Source organism: Pleurodeles waltl, chromosome 12, assembly GCF_031143425.1.
Source record: "Pleurodeles waltl isolate 20211129_DDA chromosome 12, aPleWal1.hap1.20221129, whole genome shotgun sequence".
Lineage (NCBI taxonomy): Eukaryota > Metazoa > Chordata > Amphibia > Caudata > Salamandridae > Pleurodeles > Pleurodeles waltl.
In genome coordinates, this window is record NC_090451.1 from 6,425,680 (window position 1) to 6,444,448 (window position 18,769).

The window sequence follows — 18,769 nt, forward strand, 5'->3', positions numbered from 1 at the left end:
TAAGACCAGTTGAAAAATCCCTTTTCTCCAACTCAGAATCTTCCTACTCTTTTATAGGCTTTGCAATTTTATCTCTTTGAGGATCTGGATACCGTAGACATAAAGATTGTTTCCTATAAAGTTATTTTCCTATTTCCTATCACCTTGCTGAGAACAATTGGGGAGCTGGGAGCCTTAAAATGCTGTCCTCTCTTCATTTGATACTTTGGAAGATGGGGTAACTTTAAGGCCTAGCCTTACCTTTGCTGCAAAGGTTAAGTCTATTTTTGATAGATCTTAGGAAATAATTCTTCCTTCTTTCATTCCCTCTCCTTCCTCTCGGGAGGAACATTTGATGAATACACTTGATGTTTAAAGAGCTCTTTTCATTCATGTCACCAGGCCTCTGCAGTTCAGGAAAACCGACTCCTTGTTTGTGACTTTTGGACAGCCTGGAAAAGACAAGAAGGTGACTTTTATGACTCTGAGTAGGTGGATTAAGTTGTCAATTTTTCTGGCTTTGCAAGGCTTTTTAGAATATCTTCCAGTTCAGGGATGGTCTACGAGAGGAATGGCCACCTCCTGGGTTGAATTCCAGTGAGTAACAATCTAGGAAATTCCTAGGGTGGCTACTTGGTCCTCAGAGCATACATTTGTCAAGCATTATGGCTTAATAATTTTTCTGTTTTGCATTTGAGTGCCAATGTTTTGAACTCTGCATTACAATTAGTCCATCTTGTCTTTGTCACAAACATTACATCCTGCCCACCTTCCCATCAGTCCTTTGGCAAGGGCTTGGCACCCAGGTTGGGTGCATGGGGCTAGCATTTAAGGATCCTCCTGTTCTTTCTTCCTGTTGGAAGGTGACATCACCTTACTTTGTAATGACTGTCACAAGGACGCAATGGACTAAGGCTAATGAAGATTACCAATAAGTAACCAACGCATCACCACTCTTTCTGAATGTGCGTGGCTCATTCCGCAGGACTAGTTCTTTGTATGATTCCTGGATTTTCAGAAGCCCTTTGATGGCAGCACCCCCACACTGAAAATTGTTTCAGCACCACTGTACAAGGGTCAGTTGTCATGCTCATCTGCGGCGTAAATTTGCATTGAAGTAGTCTAACTCCCCAGGCCTTGTCTTTTGCTCAATTTGCCTTTGTGAGTTTTCTCTCAATCACTGTCGACTTCCTTTGATCTTTCTTTCTTCTTTCACTTCACCTTCGCCTTCAGTGTATCTTTCGGCCCTCTTAAGAGACACACCCCCTTGTAGCCACTTCTATACTTCTGTCACCTAATTATTTTCCTATCCTTTCCCCTGTAACGTTGCTGATCCTAGCTATAGCATCACTATCCAGAATCTGTTCACCTGAGTTATGTTCCTCTTATCCCCACGCATCTAATAATCAGCTCTTGGTCTCCCTCCACCTCTCACGAGACATAGTCTGAGGCAGTGTCTCCATCTTGGAGAGACAATCCCTTTCACTTGTGTTGTTCTACTGGCGCTGCCGGCTTGAGCTTTGGTCGGTAGTGGCAAAAGAAGGACTAATGGAAAGTGAACGTATACTGGAGCAACAGAGTGTATGGATTTATAAGAGCTTGATTAAATGAGAAAAAAAGAGTTTAGTTGAGAGAAAAAATGCAACCTGGCCCGTACGGGGATCGAACCCACGACCTTGGCGTTATTAGCACCACGCTCTAACCAACTGAGCTAACCAGCCATGAGTACTAAGGATATCCTTTTTCCATGTAATGCAGATAGATAGAAGAGTTGGTCTCACTAATGCAATTCCTTCATACTTTTCTCCTTCCGCCCCCTGTCTGGATTACAATAACAAGAGCTGTGGAGTGCTGCTCGCCAGCCTCACTGCCTCTTCTTTCACTCAATTTCACTGTGTGCTGTGATATCTTTGTAACATCGCTTGTTGCCGGAAAAAAAGGAAAGGATGGATAGTATTTTTATTCTTTTACAACAAAACCCAAAATGCATTGGCTTGCTTGGTCATTAAGTTTACAAGGCCAGCTGCTTTTGAGATATTATAATTATAGTGGTTATTCGGCATTGGAGGTAAAAGAGTTTTTTTTAGGTCTGGCCGTTCTTCTGCTTCAAATTACTTGAGCTCATGTCAACAAAGTAACAACAAAACATAGCCAACGGTTCATTGCTCAAGCCTTCCCTACTGCGCCTTGCCATGTCTCTCCTGCCGACCACAGTGCAGGAAATCTGAGTTTGCATTTGCGCGAAGAGACGTACAACACAAGAAGGCGCGCTTTTGTGCGCCGGGCACCACCCGGCCTGTGCATTCCTCACTGTCGTGAGATCAGTTTACTGAGCAGAGCATGACGCTGCAATTGGTTAGTAGGGCAGGCCTGACCAGAATAGTATATTTGGGGTCATGTATTTGATTGCATTTTTAAAACAGTAACAGAACTTAACTGCAATGTTTAAATAGGTCTAGACATATTTAAACAGTGTCAATTTAATAGAAGAATTGTGGACAATTCAGAGGGGAGGCACCAATTTTTTTTTTTTCCATTGGGTGGATGCGGCATTAAAGAGTTTGAAGACCACTGGTCTAAGTGCACACTAATATACCTGGATGCTCCTGAATCCTCGCAACAGATGCCAGCAAACCTGGCTGGAGAGCTACTGTGTTGGACTGATCAAGTCGATTCAAGTGGTCTTTCCTAGAGAGTCGGAGGTCATGGAAATAGATGGAGTTGATGGTAATCTACAGGGCTTTGAAGTTTTCCCATCATCATCTGTCTCAAAAAAATGTGCTAGTAAAGACAGAGAATAAGGTAGCTGTCTTTTACATTAACCAACAGTGAAGCATGCATTCAAAATCCTTCAATGCAATAGCAGAAGAATTGGGTTATTGGGCAGAGATCAACCTGTTGCACACGTCGGCAGTACACATCATGGGCACCGACAATGTGATGGCAGACAGCTGGAGGTTTCCAAATTTGCTGGAGTTGACGTTATCCAGGTCGTTGTTTTGAGAGATATGCCGAGAGTTTGTGAAACCCTTTCTGGATCTCTTTTCAAACAAGGACAATGCTCATCTTTGTCGATTCTGATCCAGGCTTCCGGAACAAGGAGCCTAGGTAGTGGACGTATTGGTGATAAAGTGGCTGAGAAGTCTCCTTTATACATTCCCCCACTTTTTATTGATCCAGATGGTTCTCTTCAAGTCTCAGCAGGGGGGAGGGAACTTTATTCTTGTGGGCCCTTATTGGCCAGAGATGTCATGGTTTCCTCTTCTGAACCCCTGGCTCTTCTACCTCCTTGAGTACTGCTCAAGTGTGTCTCTGTCAGAACGTCGTCCCTGACCTTCTTGCTCCAACTCACTCTATCGCTTTGGAGGTTGAGAAGTCTGGACTGCTAGCAAAGGGTCTTTCCTCTTCCTTAGTGGAGTTAATTCAGCACTCCAGCAGGCCTTCTACTTCGAAGTCTTACTCAAAGAACTGGAAGTCTTTTGAGACGTGATGTTCTGCTCATGATCTTTTGGCACCTACCTGTAGTTTGTCTGCTATTTTGCATTTTCTTCTGAATGGGTTTCACTTGAATCTCTTTCCACTCTGAAAGCTCATTGCTTTGCGATAAAGGTTTTTAGGGACTTTTCTGTACCTTCGTCAATGTTACAATCTTTGGTGTCTAGACTGTTCTGATCTTTTGTCAATTGTAAGACCAGTTGAAAAATCCCTTTTCTCCAACTCAGAATCTTCCTACTCTTTTATAGGCTTTGCAATTTTATCTCTTTGAGGATCTGGATACTGTAGACATAAAGATTGTTTCCTATAAAGTTATTTTCCTATTTCCTATCACCTTGCTGAGAACAATTGGGGAGCTGGGAGCCTTAAAATGCTGTCCTCTCTTCATTTGATACTTTGGAAGATGGGGTAACTTTAAGGCCTAGCCTTACCTTTGCTGCAAAGGTTAAGTCTATTTTTGATAGATCTTAGGAAATAATTCTTCCTTCTTTCATTCCCTCTCCTTCCTCTCGGGAGGAACATTTGCTGAATACACTTGATGTTTAAAGAGCTCTTTTCATTCATGTCACCAGGCCTCTGCAGTTCAGGAAAACCGACTCCTTGTTTGTGACTTTTGGACAGCCTGGAAAAGACAAGAAGGTGACTTTTATGACTCTGAGTAGGTGGATTAAGTTGTCAATTTTTCTGGCTTTGCAAGGCTTTTTAGAATATCTTCCAGTTCAGGGATGGTCTACGAGAGGAATGGCCACCTCCTGGGTTGAATTCCAGTGAGTAACAATCTAGGAAATTCCTAGGGTGGCTACTTGGTCCTCAGAGCATACATTTGTCAAGCATTATGGCTTAATCATTTTTCTGTTTTGCATTAGAATACCAATGTTTTGAACTCTGCATTGCAATTAGTCCATCTTGTCTTTGTCACAAACATTACATCCTGCCCACCTTCCCATCAGTCCTTTGGCAAGGGCTTGGCACCCAGGTTGGGTGCATGGGGCTAGCATTTAAGGATCCTCCTGTTCTTTCTTCCTGTTGGAAGGTGACATCACCTTACTTTGTAATGACTGTCACAAGGACGCAATGGACTAAGGCTAATGAAGATTACCAATAAGTAACCAACGCATCACCACTCTTTCTGAATGTGCGTGGCTCATTCCGCAGGACTAGTTCTTTGTATGATTCCTGGATTTTCAGAAGCCCTTTGATGGCAGCACCCCCACACTGAAAATTGTTTCAGCACCACTGTACAAGGGTCAGTTGTCATGCTCATCTGCGGCGTAAATTTGCATTGAAGTAGTCTAACTCCCCAGGCCTTGTCTTTTGCTCAATTTGCCTTTGTGAGTTTTCTCTCAATCACTGTCGACTTCCTTTGATCTTTCTTTCTTCTTTCACTTCACCTTCGCCTTCAGTGTATCTTTCGGCCCTCTTAAGAGACACACCCCCTTGTAGCCACTTCTATACTTCTGTCACCTAATTATTTTCCAATCCTTTCCCCTGTAACGTTGCTGATCCTAGCTATAGCATCACTATCCAGAATCTGTTCACCTGAGTTATGTTCCTCTTATCCCCACGCATCTAATAATCAGATCTTGGTCTCCCTCCACCTCTCACGAGACATAGTCTGAGGCAGTGTCTCCATCTTGGAGAGACAATCCCTTGCACTTGTGTTGTTCTACTGGCGCTGCCGGCTTGAGCTTTGATCAGTAGTGGCAAAAGAAGGACTAATGGAAAGTGAACGTATACTGGAGCAACAGAGTGTATGGATTTATAAGAGCTTGATTAAATGAGAAAAAAAGAGTTTGGTTGAGAGAAAAAATGCAACCTGGCCCGTACGGGGATCGAACCCACGACCTTGGCGTTATTAGCACCACGCTCTAACCAACTGAGCTAACCAGCCATGAGTACTAAGGATATCATTTTTCCATGTAATGCGGATAGATAGAAGAGTTGGTCTCACTATCGCAATTCCTTCATACTTTTCTCCTTCCGCCCCCTGTCTGGATTACAATAACAAGAGCTGTGGAGTGCTGCTCGCCAGCCTCAGTGCCTCTTCTTTCACTCAATTTCACTGTGTGCTGTGATATCTTTGTAACATCGCTTGTTGCCGGAAAAAAAGGAAAGGATGGATAGTATTTTTATTCTTTTACAACAAAACCCAAAATGCATTGGCTTGCTTGGTCATTAAGTTTACAAGGCCAGCTGCTTTTGAGATATTATAATTATAGTGGTTATTCGGCGTTGGAGGTAAGAGAGTTTTTTTTAGGTCTGGCCGTTCCTTCTGCTTCAAATTACTTGAGCTCATGTCAACAAAGTAACAACAAAACATAGCCAACGGTTCGTTGCTCAAGCCTTCCCTACTGCGCCTTCCCATGTCTCTCCTGCCGACCACAGTGCAGGAAATCTGAGTTTGCATTTGCGCGAAGAGACATACAACACAAGAAGGCGCACTTTTGTGCGCCGGGCACCACCCGGCCTGTGCATTCCTCACTGTCGTGAGATCAGTTTACTCAGCAGAGCATGACGCTGCAATTGGTTAGTAGGGCAGGCCTGACCAGAATAGTATATTTGGGGTCATGTATTTGATTGCATTTTTAAAACAGTAACAGAACTTAACTGCAATGTTTAAATAGGTCTAGACATATTTAAACAGTGTCAATTTAATAGAAGAATTGTGGACAATTCAGAGGGGAGGCACCATTTTTTTTTTTTTCCATTGGGTGGATGCGGCATTAAAGAGTTTGAAGACCACTGGTCTAAGTGCACACTAATATACCTGGATGCTCCTGAATCCTCGCAATAGATGCCAGCAAACCTGGCTGGAGAGCTACTGTGTTGGACTGATCCTGTCGATTCAAGTGGTCTTTCCTAGAGAGTCAGAGGTCATGGAAATAGATGGAGTTGATGGTAATCTTCAGGGCTTTGAAGTTTTCCCATCATCATCTGTCTCAAAAAAATGTGCTAGTAAAGACAGAGAATAAGGTAGCTGTCTTTTACATTAACCAACAGTGAAGCATGCATTCAAAATCCCTCAATGCAATAGCAGAACAATTGGGTTATGGGGCAGAGATCAACCTGTTGCACACGTCGGCAGTACACATCAAGGGCACCGACAATGTGATGGCAGACAGCTGGAGGTTTCCAAATTTGCTGGAGTTGACGTTATCCAGGTCGTTGTTTTGAGAGATATGCCGAGAGTTTGTGAAACCCTTTCTGGATCTCTTTTCAAACAAGGACAATGCTCATCTTTGTCGATTCTGATCCAGGCTTCCGGAACAAGGAGCCTAGGTAGTGGACGTATTGGTGATAAAGTGGCTGAGAAGTCTCCTTTATACATTCCCCCACTTTTTATTGATCCAGATGGTTCTCTTCAAGTCTCAGCAGGGGCGAGGGAACTTTATTCTTGTGGGCCCTTATTGGCCAGAGATGTCATGGTTTCCTCTTCTGAACCCCTGGCTCTTCTACCTCCTTGGGTACTGCTCAAGTGTGTCTCTCTCAGAACGTCGTCCCTGACCTTCTTGCTCCAACTCACTCTATCGCTTTGGAGGTTGAGAAGTCTGGACTGCTAGCAAAGGGTCTTTCCTCTTCCTTAGTGGAGTTAATTCAGCACTCCAGCAGGCCTTCTACTTCGAAGTCTTACTCAAAGAACTGGAAGTCTTTTGAGACGTGATGTTCTGCTCATGAACTTTTGGCACCTACCTGTAGTTTGTCTGCTATTTTGCATTTTCTTCTGAATGGGTTTCACTTGAATCTCTTTCCACTCTGAAAGCTCATTGCTTTGCGATAAAGGTTTTTAGGGACTTTTCTGTACCTTCGTCGATGTTACAATCTTTGGTGTCTAGACTGTTCTGATCTTTTGTCAATTGTAAGACCAGTTGAAAAATCCCTTTTCTCCAACTCAGAATCTTCCTACTCTTTTATAGGCTTTGCAATTTTATCTCTTTGAGGATCTGGATACCGTAGACATAAAGATTGTTTCCTATAAAGTTATTTTCCTATTTCCTATCACCTTGCTGAGAACAATTGGGGAGCTGGGAGCCTTAAAATGCTGTCCTCTCTTCATTTGATACTTTGGAAGATGGGGTAACTTTAAGGCCTAGCCTTACCTTTGCTGCAAAGGTTAAGTCTATTTTTGATAGATCTTAGGAAATAATTCTTCCTTCTTTCATTCCCTCTCCTTCCTCTCGGGAGGAACATTTGATGAATACACTTGATGTTTAAAGAGCTCTTTTCATTCATGTCACCAGGCCTCTGCAGTTCAGGAAAACCGACTCCTTGTTTGTGACTTTTGGACAGCCTGGAAAAGACAAGAAGGTGACTTTTATGACTCTGAGTAGGTGGATTAAGTTGTCAATTTTTCTGGCTTTGCAAGGCTTTTTAGAATATCTTCCAGTTCAGGGATGGTCTACGAGAGGAATGGCCACCTCCTGGGTTGAATTCCAGTGAGTAACAATCTAGGAAATTCCTAGGGTGGCTACTTGGTCCTCAGAGCATACATTTGTCAAGCATTATGGCTTAATAATTTTTCTGTTTTGCATTTGAGTACCAATGTTTTGAACTCTGCATTACAATTAGTCCATCTTGTCTTTGTCACAAACATTACATCCTGCCCACCTTCCCATCAGTCCTTTGGCAAGGGCTTGGCACCCAGGTTGGGTGCATGGGGCTAGCATTTAAGGATCCTCCTGTTCTTTCTTCCTGTTGGAAGGTGACATCACCTTACTTTGTAATGACTGTCACAAGGACGCAATGGACTAAGGCTAATGAAGATTACCAATAAGTAACCAACGCATCACCACTCTTTCTGAATGTGCGTGGCTCATTCCGCAGGACTAGTTCTTTGTATGATTCCTGGATTTTCAGAAGCCCTTTGATGGCAGCACCCCCACACTGAAAATTGTTTCAGCACCACTGTACAAGGGTCAGTTGTCATGCTCATCTGCGGCGTAAATTTGCATTGAAGTAGTCTAACTCCCCAGGCCTTGTCTTTTGCTCAATTTGCCTTTGTGAGTTTTCTCTCAATCACTGTCGACTTCCTTTGATCTTTCTTTCTTCTTTCACTTCACCTTCGCCTTCAGTGTATCTTTCGGCCCTCTTAAGAGACACACCCCCTTGTAGCCACTTCTATACTTCTGTCACCTAATTATTTTCCTATCCTTTCCCCTGTAACGTTGCTGATCCTAGCTATAGCATCACTATCCAGAATCTGTTCACCTGAGTTATGTTCCTCTTATCCCCACGCATCTAATAATCAGCTCTTGGTCTCCCTCCACCTCTCACGAGACATAGTCTGAGGCAGTGTCTCCATCTTGGAGAGACAATCCCTTTCACTTGTGTTGTTCTACTGGCGCTGCCGGCTTGAGCTTTGGTCGGTAGTGGCAAAAGAAGGACTAATGGAAAGTGAACGTATACTGGAGCAACAGAGTGTATGGATTTATAAGAGCTTGATTAAATGAGAAAAAAAGAGTTTAGTTGAGAGAAAAAATGCAACCTGGCCCATACGGGGATCGAACCCACGACCTTGGCGTTATTAGCACCACGCTCTAACCAACTGAGCTAACCAGCCATGAGTACTAAGGATATCCTTTTTCCATGTAATGCAGATAGATAGAAGAGTTGGTCTCACTAATGCAATTCCTTCATACTTTTCTCCTTCCGCCCCCTGTCTGGATTACAATAACAAGAGCTGTGGAGTGCTGCTCGCCAGCCTCACTGCCTCTTCTTTCACTCAATTTCACTGTGTGCTGTGATATCTTTGTAACATCGCTTGTTGCCGGAAAAAAAGGAAAGGATGGATAGTATTTTTATTCTTTTACAACAAAACCCAAAATGCATTGGCTTGCTTGGTCATTAAGTTTACAAGGCCAGCTGCTTTAGAGATATTATAATTATAGTGGTTATTCGGCATTGGAGGTAAAAGAGTTTTTTTTAGGTCTGGCCGTTCTTCTGCTTCAAATTACTTGAGCTCATGTCAACAAAGTAACAACAAAACATAGCCAACGGTTCGTTGCTCAAGCCTTCCCTACTGCGCCTTGCCATGTCTCTCCTGCCGACCACAGTGCAGGAAATCTGAGTTTGCATTTGCGCGAAGAGACGTACAACACAAGAAGGCGCGCTTTTGTGCGCCGGGCACCACCCGGCCTGTGCATTCCTCACTGTCGTGAGATCAGTTTACTGAGCAGAGCATGACGCTGCAATTGGTTAGTAGGGCAGGCCTGCCCAGAATAGTATATTTGGGGTCATGTATTTGATTGCATTTTTAAAACAGTAACAGAACTTAACTGCAATGTTTAAATAGGTCTAGACATATTTAAACAGTGTCAATTTAATAGAAGAATTGTGGACAATTCAGAGGGGAGGCACCAATTTTTTTTTTTTCCATTGGGTGGATGCGGCATTAAAGAGTTTGAAGACCACTGGTCTAAGTGCACACTAATATACCTGGATGCTCCTGAATCCTCGCAACAGATGCCAGCAAACCTGGCTGGAGAGCTACTGTGTTGGACTGATCAAGTCGATTCAAGTGGTCTTTCCTAGAGAGTCGGAGGTCATGGAAATAGATGGAGTTGATGGTAATCTACAGGGCTTTGAAGTTTTCCCATCATCATCTGTCTCAAAAAAATGTGCTAGTAAAGACAGAGAATAAGGTAGCTGTCTTTTACATTAACCAACAGTGAAGCATGCATTCAAAATCCTTCAATGCAATAGCAGAAGAATTGGGTTATTGGGCAGAGATCAACCTGTTGCACACGTCGGCAGTACACATCATGGGCACCGACAATGTGATGGCAGACAGCTGGAGGTTTCCAAATTTGCTGGAGTTGACGTTATCCAGGTCGTTGTTTTGAGAGATATGCCGAGAGTTTGTGAAACCCTTTCTGGATCTCTTTTCAAACAAGGACAATGCTCATCTTTGTCGATTCTGATCCAGGCTTCCGGAACAAGGAGCCTAGGTAGTGGACGTATTGGTGATAAAGTGGCTGAGAAGTCTCCTTTATACATTCCCCCACTTTTTATTGATCCAGATGGTTCTCTTCAAGTCTCAGCAGGGGGGAGGGAACTTTATTCTTGTGGGCCCTTATTGGCCAGAGATGTCATGGTTTCCTCTTCTGAACCCCTGGCTCTTCTACCTCCTTGAGTACTGCTCAAGTGTGTCTCTGTCAGAACGTCGTCCCTGACCTTCTTGCTCCAACTCACTCTATCGCTTTGGAGGTTGAGAAGTCTGGACTGCTAGCAAAGGGTCTTTCCTCTTCCTTAGTGGAGTTAATTCAGCACTCCAGCAGGCCTTCTACTTCGAAGTCTTACTCAAAGAACTGGAAGTCTTTTGAGACGTGATGTTCTGCTCATGATCTTTTGGCACCTACCTGTAGTTTGTCTGCTATTTTGCATTTTCTTCTGAATGGGTTTCACTTGAATCTCTTTCCACTCTGAAAGCTCATTGCTTTGCGATAAAGGTTTTTAGGGACTTTTCTGTACCTTCGTCAATGTTACAATCTTTGGTGTCTAGACTGTTCTGATCTTTTGTCAATTGTAAGACCAGTTGAAAAATCCCTTTTCTCCAACTCAGAATCTTCCTACTCTTTTATAGGCTTTGCAATTTTATCTCTTTGAGGATCTGGATACTGTAGACATAAAGATTGTTTCCTATAAAGTTATTTTCCTATTTCCTATCACCTTGCTGAGAACAATTGGGGAGCTGGGAGCCTTAAAATGCTGTCCTCTCTTCATTTGATACTTTGGAAGATGGGGTAACTTTAAGGCCTAGCCTTACCTTTGCTGCAAAGGTTAAGTCTATTTTTGATAGATCTTAGGAAATAATTCTTCCTTCTTTCATTCCCTCTCCTTCCTCTCGGGAGGAACATTTGCTGAATACACTTGATGTTTAAAGAGCTCTTTTCATTCATGTCACCAGGCCTCTGCAGTTCAGGAAAACCGACTCCTTGTTTGTGACTTTTGGACAGCCTGGAAAAGACAAGAAGGTGACTTTTATGACTCTGAGTAGGTGGATTAAGTTGTCAATTTTTCTGGCTTTGCAAGGCTTTTTAGAATATCTTCCAGTTCAGGGATGGTCTACGAGAGGAATGGCCACCTCCTGGGTTGAATTCCAGTGAGTAACAATCTAGGAAATTCCTAGGGTGGCTACTTGGTCCTCAGAGCATACATTTGTCAAGCATTATGGCTTAATCATTTTTCTGTTTTGCATTTGAATACCAATGTTTTGAACTCTGCATTGCAATTAGTCCATCTTGTCTTTGTCACAAACATTACATCCTGCCCACCTTCCCATCAGTCCTTTGGCAAGGGCTTGGCACCCAGGTTGGGTGCATGGGGCTAGCATTTAAGGATCCTCCTGTTCTTTCTTCCTGTTGGAAGGTGACATCACCTTACTTTGTAATGACTGTCACAAGGACGCAATGGACTAAGGCTAATGAAGATTACCAATAAGTAACCAACGCATCACCACTCTTTCTGAATGTGCGTGGCTCATTCCGCAGGACTAGTTCTTTGTATGATTCCTGGATTTTCAGAAGCCCTTTGATGGCAGCACCCCCACACTGAAAATTGTTTCAGCACCACTGTACAAGGGTCAGTTGTCATGCTCATCTGCGGCGTAAATTTGCATTGAAGTAGTCTAACTCCCCAGGCCTTGTCTTTTGCTCAATTTGCCTTTGTGAGTTTTCTCTCAATCACTGTCGACTTCCTTTGATCTTTCTTTCTTCTTTCACTTCACCTTCGCCTTCAGTGTATCTTTCGGCCCTCTTAAGAGACACACCCCCTTGTAGCCACTTCTATACTTCTGTCACCTAATTATTTTCCAATCCTTTCCCCTGTAACGTTGCTGATCCTAGCTATAGCATCACTATCCAGAATCTGTTCACCTGAGTTATGTTCCTCTTATCCCCACGCATCTAATAATCAGATCTTGGTCTCCCTCCACCTCTCACGAGACATAGTCTGAGGCAGTGTCTCCATCTTGGAGAGACAATCCCTTGCACTTGTGTTGTTCTACTGGCGCTGCCGGCTTGAGCTTTGGTCAGTAGTGGCAAAAGAAGGACTAATGGAAAGTGAACGTATACTGGAGCAACAGAGTGTATGGATTTATAAGAGCTTGATTAAATGAGAAAAAAAGAGTTTGGTTGAGAGAAAAAATGCAACCTGGCCCGTACGGGGATCGAACCCACGACCTTGGCGTTATTAGCACCACGCTCTAACCAACTGAGCTAACCAGCCATGTGTACTAAGGATATCATTTTTCCATGTAATGCGGATAGATAGAAGAGTTGGTCTCACTATCGCAATTCCTTCATACTTTTCTCCTTCCGCCCCCTGTCTGGATTACAATAACAAGAGCTGTGGAGTGCTGCTCGCCAGCCTCAGTGCCTCTTCTTTCACTCAATTTCACTGTGTGCTGTGATATCTTTGTAACATCGCTTGTTGCCGGAAAAAAAGGAAAGGATGGATAGTATTTTTATTCTTTTACAACAAAACCCAAAATGCATTGGCTTGCTTGGTCATTAAGTTTACAAGGCCAGCTGCTTTTGAGATATTATAATTATAGTGGTTATTCGGCGTTGGAGGTAAGAGAGTTTTTTTTAGGTCTGGCCGTTCCTTCTGCTTCAAATTACTTGAGCTCATGTCAACAAAGTAACAACAAAACATAGCCAACGGTTCGTTGCTCAAGCCTTCCCTACTGCGCCTTCCCATGTCTCTCCTGCCGACCACAGTGCAGGAAATCTGAGTTTGCATTTGCGCGAAGAGACGTACAACACAAGAAGGCGCACTTTTGTGCGCCGGGCACCACCCGGCCTGTGCATTCCTCACTGTCGTGAGATCAGTTTACTCAGCAGAGCATGACGCTGCAATTGGTTAGTAGGGCAGGCCTGACCAGAATAGTATATTTGGGGTCATGTATTTGATTGCATTTTTAAAACAGTAACAGAACTTAACTGCAATGTTTAAATAGGTCTAGACATATTTAAACAGTGTCAATTTAATAGAAGAATTGTGGACAATTCAGAGGGGAGGCACCATTTTTTTTTTTTTCCATTGGGTGGATGCGGCATTAAAGAGTTTGAAGACCACTGGTCTAAGTGCACACTAATATACCTGGATGCTCCTGAATCCTCGCAATAGATGCCAGCAAACCTGGCTGGAGAGCTACTGTGTTGGACTGATCCTGTCGATTCAAGTGGTCTTTCCTAGAGAGTCGGAGGTCATGGAAATAGATGGAGTTGATGGTAATCTACAGGGCTTTGAAGTTTTCCCATCATCATCTGTCTCAAAAAAATGTGCTAGTAAAGACAGAGAATAAGGTAGCTGTCTTTTACATTAACCAACAGTGAAGCATGCATTCAAAATCCTTCAATGCAATAGCAGAACAATTGGGTTATTGGGCAGAGATCAACCTGTTGCACACGTCGGCAGTACACATCAAGGGCACCGACAATGTGATGGCAGACAGCTGGAGGTTTCCAAATTTGCTGGAGTTGACGTTATCCAGGTCGTTGTTTTGAGAGATATGCCGAGAGTTTGTGAAACCCTTTCTGGATCTCTTTTCAAACAAGGACAATGCTCATCTTTGTCGATTCTGATCCAGGCTTCCGGAACAAGGAGCCTAGGTAGTGGACGTATTGGTGATAAAGTGGCTGAGAAGTCTCCTTTATACATTCCCCCACTTTTTATTGATCCAGATGGTTCTCTTCAAGTCTCAGCAGGGGGGAGGGAACTTTATTCTTGTGGGCCCTTATTGGCCAGAGATGTCATGGTTTCCTCTTCTGAACCCCTGGCTCTTCTACCTCCTTGAGTACTGCTCAAGTGTGTCTCTGTCAGAACGTCGTCCCTGACCTTCTTGCTCCAACTCACTCTATCGCTTTGGAGGTTGAGAAGTCTGGACTGCTAGCAAAGGGTCTTTCCTCTTCCTTAGTGGAGTTAATTCAGCACTCCAGCAGGCCTTCTACTTCGAAGTCTTACTCAAAGAACTGGAAGTCTTTTGAGACGTGATGTTCTGTTCATGATCTTTTGGCACCTACCTGTAGTTTGTCTGCTATTTTGCATTTTCTTCTGAATGGGTTTCACTTGAATCTCTTTCCACTCTGAAAGCTCATTGCTTTGCGATAAAGGTTTTTAGGGACTTTTCTGTACCTTCGTCGATGTTACAATCTTTGGTGTCTAGACTGTTCTGATCTTTTGTCAATTGTAAGACCAGTTGAAAAATCCCTTTTCTCCAACTCAGAATCTTCCTACTCTTTTATAGGCTTTGCAATTTTATCTCTTTGAGGATCTGGATACTGTAGACATAAAGATTGTTTCCTATAAAGTTATTTTCCTATTGCCTATCACCTTGCTGAGAACAATTGGGGAGCTGGGAGCCTTAAAATGCTGTCCTCTCTTCATTTGATACTTTGGAAGATGGGGTAACTTTAAGGCCTAGCCTTACCTTTGCTGCAAAGGTTAAGTCTATTTTTGATAGATCTTAGGAAATAATTCTTCCTTCTTTCCTTCCCTCTCCTTCCTCTCCGGAGGAACATTTGCTGAATACACTTGATGTTTAAAGAGCTCTTTTCATTCATGTCACCAGGCCTCTGCAGTTCAGGAAAACCGACTCCTTGTTTGTGACTTTTGGACAGCCTGGAAAAGACAAGAAGGTGACTTTTATGACTCTGAGTAGGTGGATTAAGTTGTCAATTTTTCTGGCTTTGCAAGGCTTTTTAGAATATCTTAAAGTTCAGGGATGGTCTACGAGAGGAATGGCCACCTCCTGGGTTGAATTCCAGTGAGTAACAATCTAGGAAATTCCTAGGGTGGCTACTTGGTCCTCAGAGCATACATTTGTCAAGCATTATGGCTTAATAATTTTTCTGTTTTGCATTTGAGTACCAATGTTTTGAACTCTGCATTACAATTAGTCCATCTTGTCTTTGTCACAAACAGTACATCCTGCCCACCTTCCCATCAGTCCTTTGGCAAGGGCTTGGCACCCAGGTTGGGTGCATGGGGCTAGCATTTAAGGATCCTCCTGTTCTTTCTTCCTGTTGGAAGGTGACATCACCTTACTTTATAATGACTGTCACAAGGACGCAATGGACTAAGGCTAATGAAGATTACCAATAAGTAACCAAAGCATTACCACTCTTTCTGAATGTGCGTGGCTCATCCCGCAGGACTAGTTCTTTGTATGATTCCTGGATTTTCAAAAGCCCTTTGATGGCAGCACCCCCACACTGAAAATTGTTTCAGCACCACTGTACAAGGGTCAGTTGTCATGCTCATCTGCGGCGTAAATTTGCATTGAAGTAGTCTAACTCCCCAGGCCTTGTCTTTTGCTCAATTTGCCTTTGTGAGTTTTCTCTCAATCACTGTCGACTTCCTTTGATCTTTCTTTCTTCTTTCACTTCACCTTCGCCTTCAGTGTATCTTTCGGCCCTCTTAAGAGACACACCCCCTTGTAGCCACTTCTATTCTTCTGTCACCTAATTATTTTCCTATCCTTTCCCCTGTAACGTTGCTGATCCTAGCTATAGCATCACTATCCAGAATCTGTTCACCTGAGTTATGTTCCTCTTATCCCCACGCATCTAATAATCAGCTCTTGGTCTCCCTCCACCTCTCACGAGACATAGTCTGAGGCAGTGTCTCCATCTTGGAGAGACAATCCCTTGCACTTGTGGTGTTCTACTGGCGCTGCCGGCTTGAGCTTTGGTCAGCAGTGGCAAAAGAAGGACTAATGGAAAGTGAACGTATACTGGAGCAACAGAGTGTATGGATTTATAAGAGCTTGATTAAATGAGAAAAAAAGAGTTTAGTTGAGAGAAAAAATGCAACCTGGCCCGTACGGGGATCGAACCCACGACCTTGGCCTTATTAGCACCACGCTCAAACCAACTGAGCTAACCGGCCATGAGTACTAAAGATATCCTTTTTCCATGTAATGCAGATAGATAGAAGAGTTGGTCTCACTATCGCAATTCCTTCATACTTTTCTCCTTCCGCCCCCTGTCTGGATTACAATAACAAGAGCTGTGGAGTGCTGCACACCAGCCTCAGTGCCTCTTCTTTCACTCAATCTCACTGTGTGCTGTGATATCTTTGTAACATCGCTTGTTGCCGGAAAAAAAGGAAAGGAGGGATAGTATTTTTATTCTTTTACAACAAAACCCAAAATGCATCGGCTTGCTTGCTCATTAAGTTTACAAGGCCAGCTGCTTTTGAGATATTATAATTATAGTGGTTATTCGGCGTTGGAGGTAAGAGAGTTTTTTTTAGGTCTGGCCGTTCCTTCTGCTTCAAATTACTTGAGCTCATGTCAACAAAGTAACAACAAAACATAGCCAACGGTTCGTTGCTCAAGCCTTCCCTACTGCGCCTTCCCATGTCTCTCCTGCCGACCACAGTGCAGGAAATCTGAGTTTGCATTTGCGCGAAGAGACGTACAACACAAGAAGGCGTGCTTTTGTGCGCCGGGCACCACCCGGCCTGTGCATTCCTCACTGTCGTGAGATCAGTTTACTCAGCAGAGCATGACGTTGCAATTGGTTAGTAGGGCAGACCTGACCAGAATAGTATATTTGGGGTCATGTATTTGATTGCATTTTTAAAACAGTAACAGAACTTAACTGCAATGTTTAAATAGGTCTAGACATATTTAAACAGTGTCAATTTAATAGAAGAATTGTGGACAATTCAGAGGGGAGGCACCAATGTTTTTTTTCCCCATTGGGTGGATACGGCATTAAAGAGTTTGAATACCACTGGTCTAAGTGGACACTAATACACCTGGATGCTCCTGAATTCCTCGCAACAGATGCCAGCAAACGTGGCTGGAGAGCTACTGTGTTGGACTGATCCTGTCGATTCAAGTGGTCTTTCCTAGAGAGTCAGAGGTCATGGAAATAGATGGAGTTGATGGTAATCTACAGGGCTTTGAAGTTTTCCCATCATCATATGTCTCAAAAAAAGGTGCTAGTAAAGACAGAGAATAAGGTAGCTGTCTTTTACATTAACCAACAGTGAAGCATGCATTCAAAATCCTTCAATGCAATAGCAGAACAATTGGGTTATTGGGCAGAGATCAACCTGTTGCACACGTCGGCAGTACACATCAAGGGCACCGACAATGTGATGGCAGACAGCTGGAGGTTTCCAAATTTGCTGGAGTTGACGTTATCCAGGTCGTTGTTTTGAGAGATATGCCGAGAGTTTGTGAAACCCTTTCTGGATCTCTTTTCAAACAAGGACAATGCTCATCTTTGTCGATTCTGATCCAGGCTTCCGGAACAAGGAGCCTAGGTAGTGGACGTATTGGTGATAAAGTGGCTGAGAAGTCTCCTTTATACATTCCCCCACTTTTTATTGATCCAGATGGTTCTCTTCAAGTCTCAGCAGGGGGGAGGGAACTTTATTCTTGTGGGCCCTTATTGGCCAGAGATGTCATGGTTTCCTCTTCTGAACCCCTGGCTCTTCTACCTCCTTGAGTACTGCTCAAGGGTGTCTCTGTCAGAACGTCGTCCCTGACCTTCTTGCTCCAACTCACTCTATCGCTTTGGAGGTTGAGAAGTCTGGACTGCTAGCAAAGGGTCTTTCCTCTTCCTTAGTGGAGTTAATTCAGCACTCCAGCAGGCCTTCTACTTCGAAGTCTTACTCAAAGAACTGGAAGTCTTTTGAGACGTGATGTTCTGTTCATGATCTTTTGGCACCTACCTGTAGTTTGTCTGCTATTTTGCATTTTCTTCTGAATGGGTTTCACTTGAATCTCTTTCCACTCTGAAAGCTCATTGCTTTGCGATAAAGGTTTTTAGGGACTTTTCTGTACCTTCGTCGATGTTACAATCTTTGGTGTCTAGACTGTTCTGATCTTTTGTCAATTGTAAGACCAGTTGAAAAATCCCTTTTCTCCAACTCAGAATCTTCCTACTCTTTTATAGGCTTTGCAATTTTATCTCTTTGAGGATCTGGATACTGTAGACATAAAGATTGTTTCCTATAAAGTTATTTTCCTATTGCCTATCACCTTGCTGAGAACAATTGGGGAGCTGGGAGCCTTAAAATGCTGTCCTCTCTTCATTTGATACTTTGGAAGATGGGGTAACTTTAAGGCCTAGCCTTACCTTTGCTGCAAAGGTTAAGTCTATTTTTGATAGATCTTAGGAAATAATTCTTCCTTCTTTCCTTCCCTCTCCTTCCTCTCCGGAGGAACATTTGATGAATACACTTGATGTTTAAAGAGCTCTTTTCATTCATGTCACCAGGCCTCTGCAGTTCAGGAAAACCGACTCCTTGTTTGTGACTTTTGGACAGCCTGGAAAAG

At 43.3% G+C, this 18,769-nt stretch overlaps 4 non-coding genes across 4 annotated transcripts; all 4 read right to left on the minus strand.

The window, feature by feature from the left end:
- Window positions 1-1,626: 1,626 nt before the first annotated feature.
- TRNAI-AAU (transfer RNA isoleucine (anticodon AAU)) lies at window positions 1,627-1,700 on the minus strand. Its single transcript has one exon. It is a non-coding gene; the product is annotated as a tRNA-Ile (tRNA).
- A 3,591-nt stretch (window positions 1,701-5,291) lies between these two features.
- On the minus strand, window positions 5,292-5,365 carry TRNAI-AAU (transfer RNA isoleucine (anticodon AAU)). The gene has a single exon. It is a non-coding gene; the product is annotated as a tRNA-Ile (tRNA).
- Window positions 5,366-8,957: 3,592 nt separating this feature from the next.
- TRNAI-AAU (transfer RNA isoleucine (anticodon AAU)) lies at window positions 8,958-9,031 on the minus strand. The gene has a single exon. It is a non-coding gene; the product is annotated as a tRNA-Ile (tRNA).
- Window positions 9,032-12,622: 3,591 nt separating this feature from the next.
- TRNAI-AAU (transfer RNA isoleucine (anticodon AAU)) lies at window positions 12,623-12,696 on the minus strand. The gene has a single exon. It is a non-coding gene; the product is annotated as a tRNA-Ile (tRNA).
- Window positions 12,697-18,769: the final 6,073 nt, after the last annotated feature.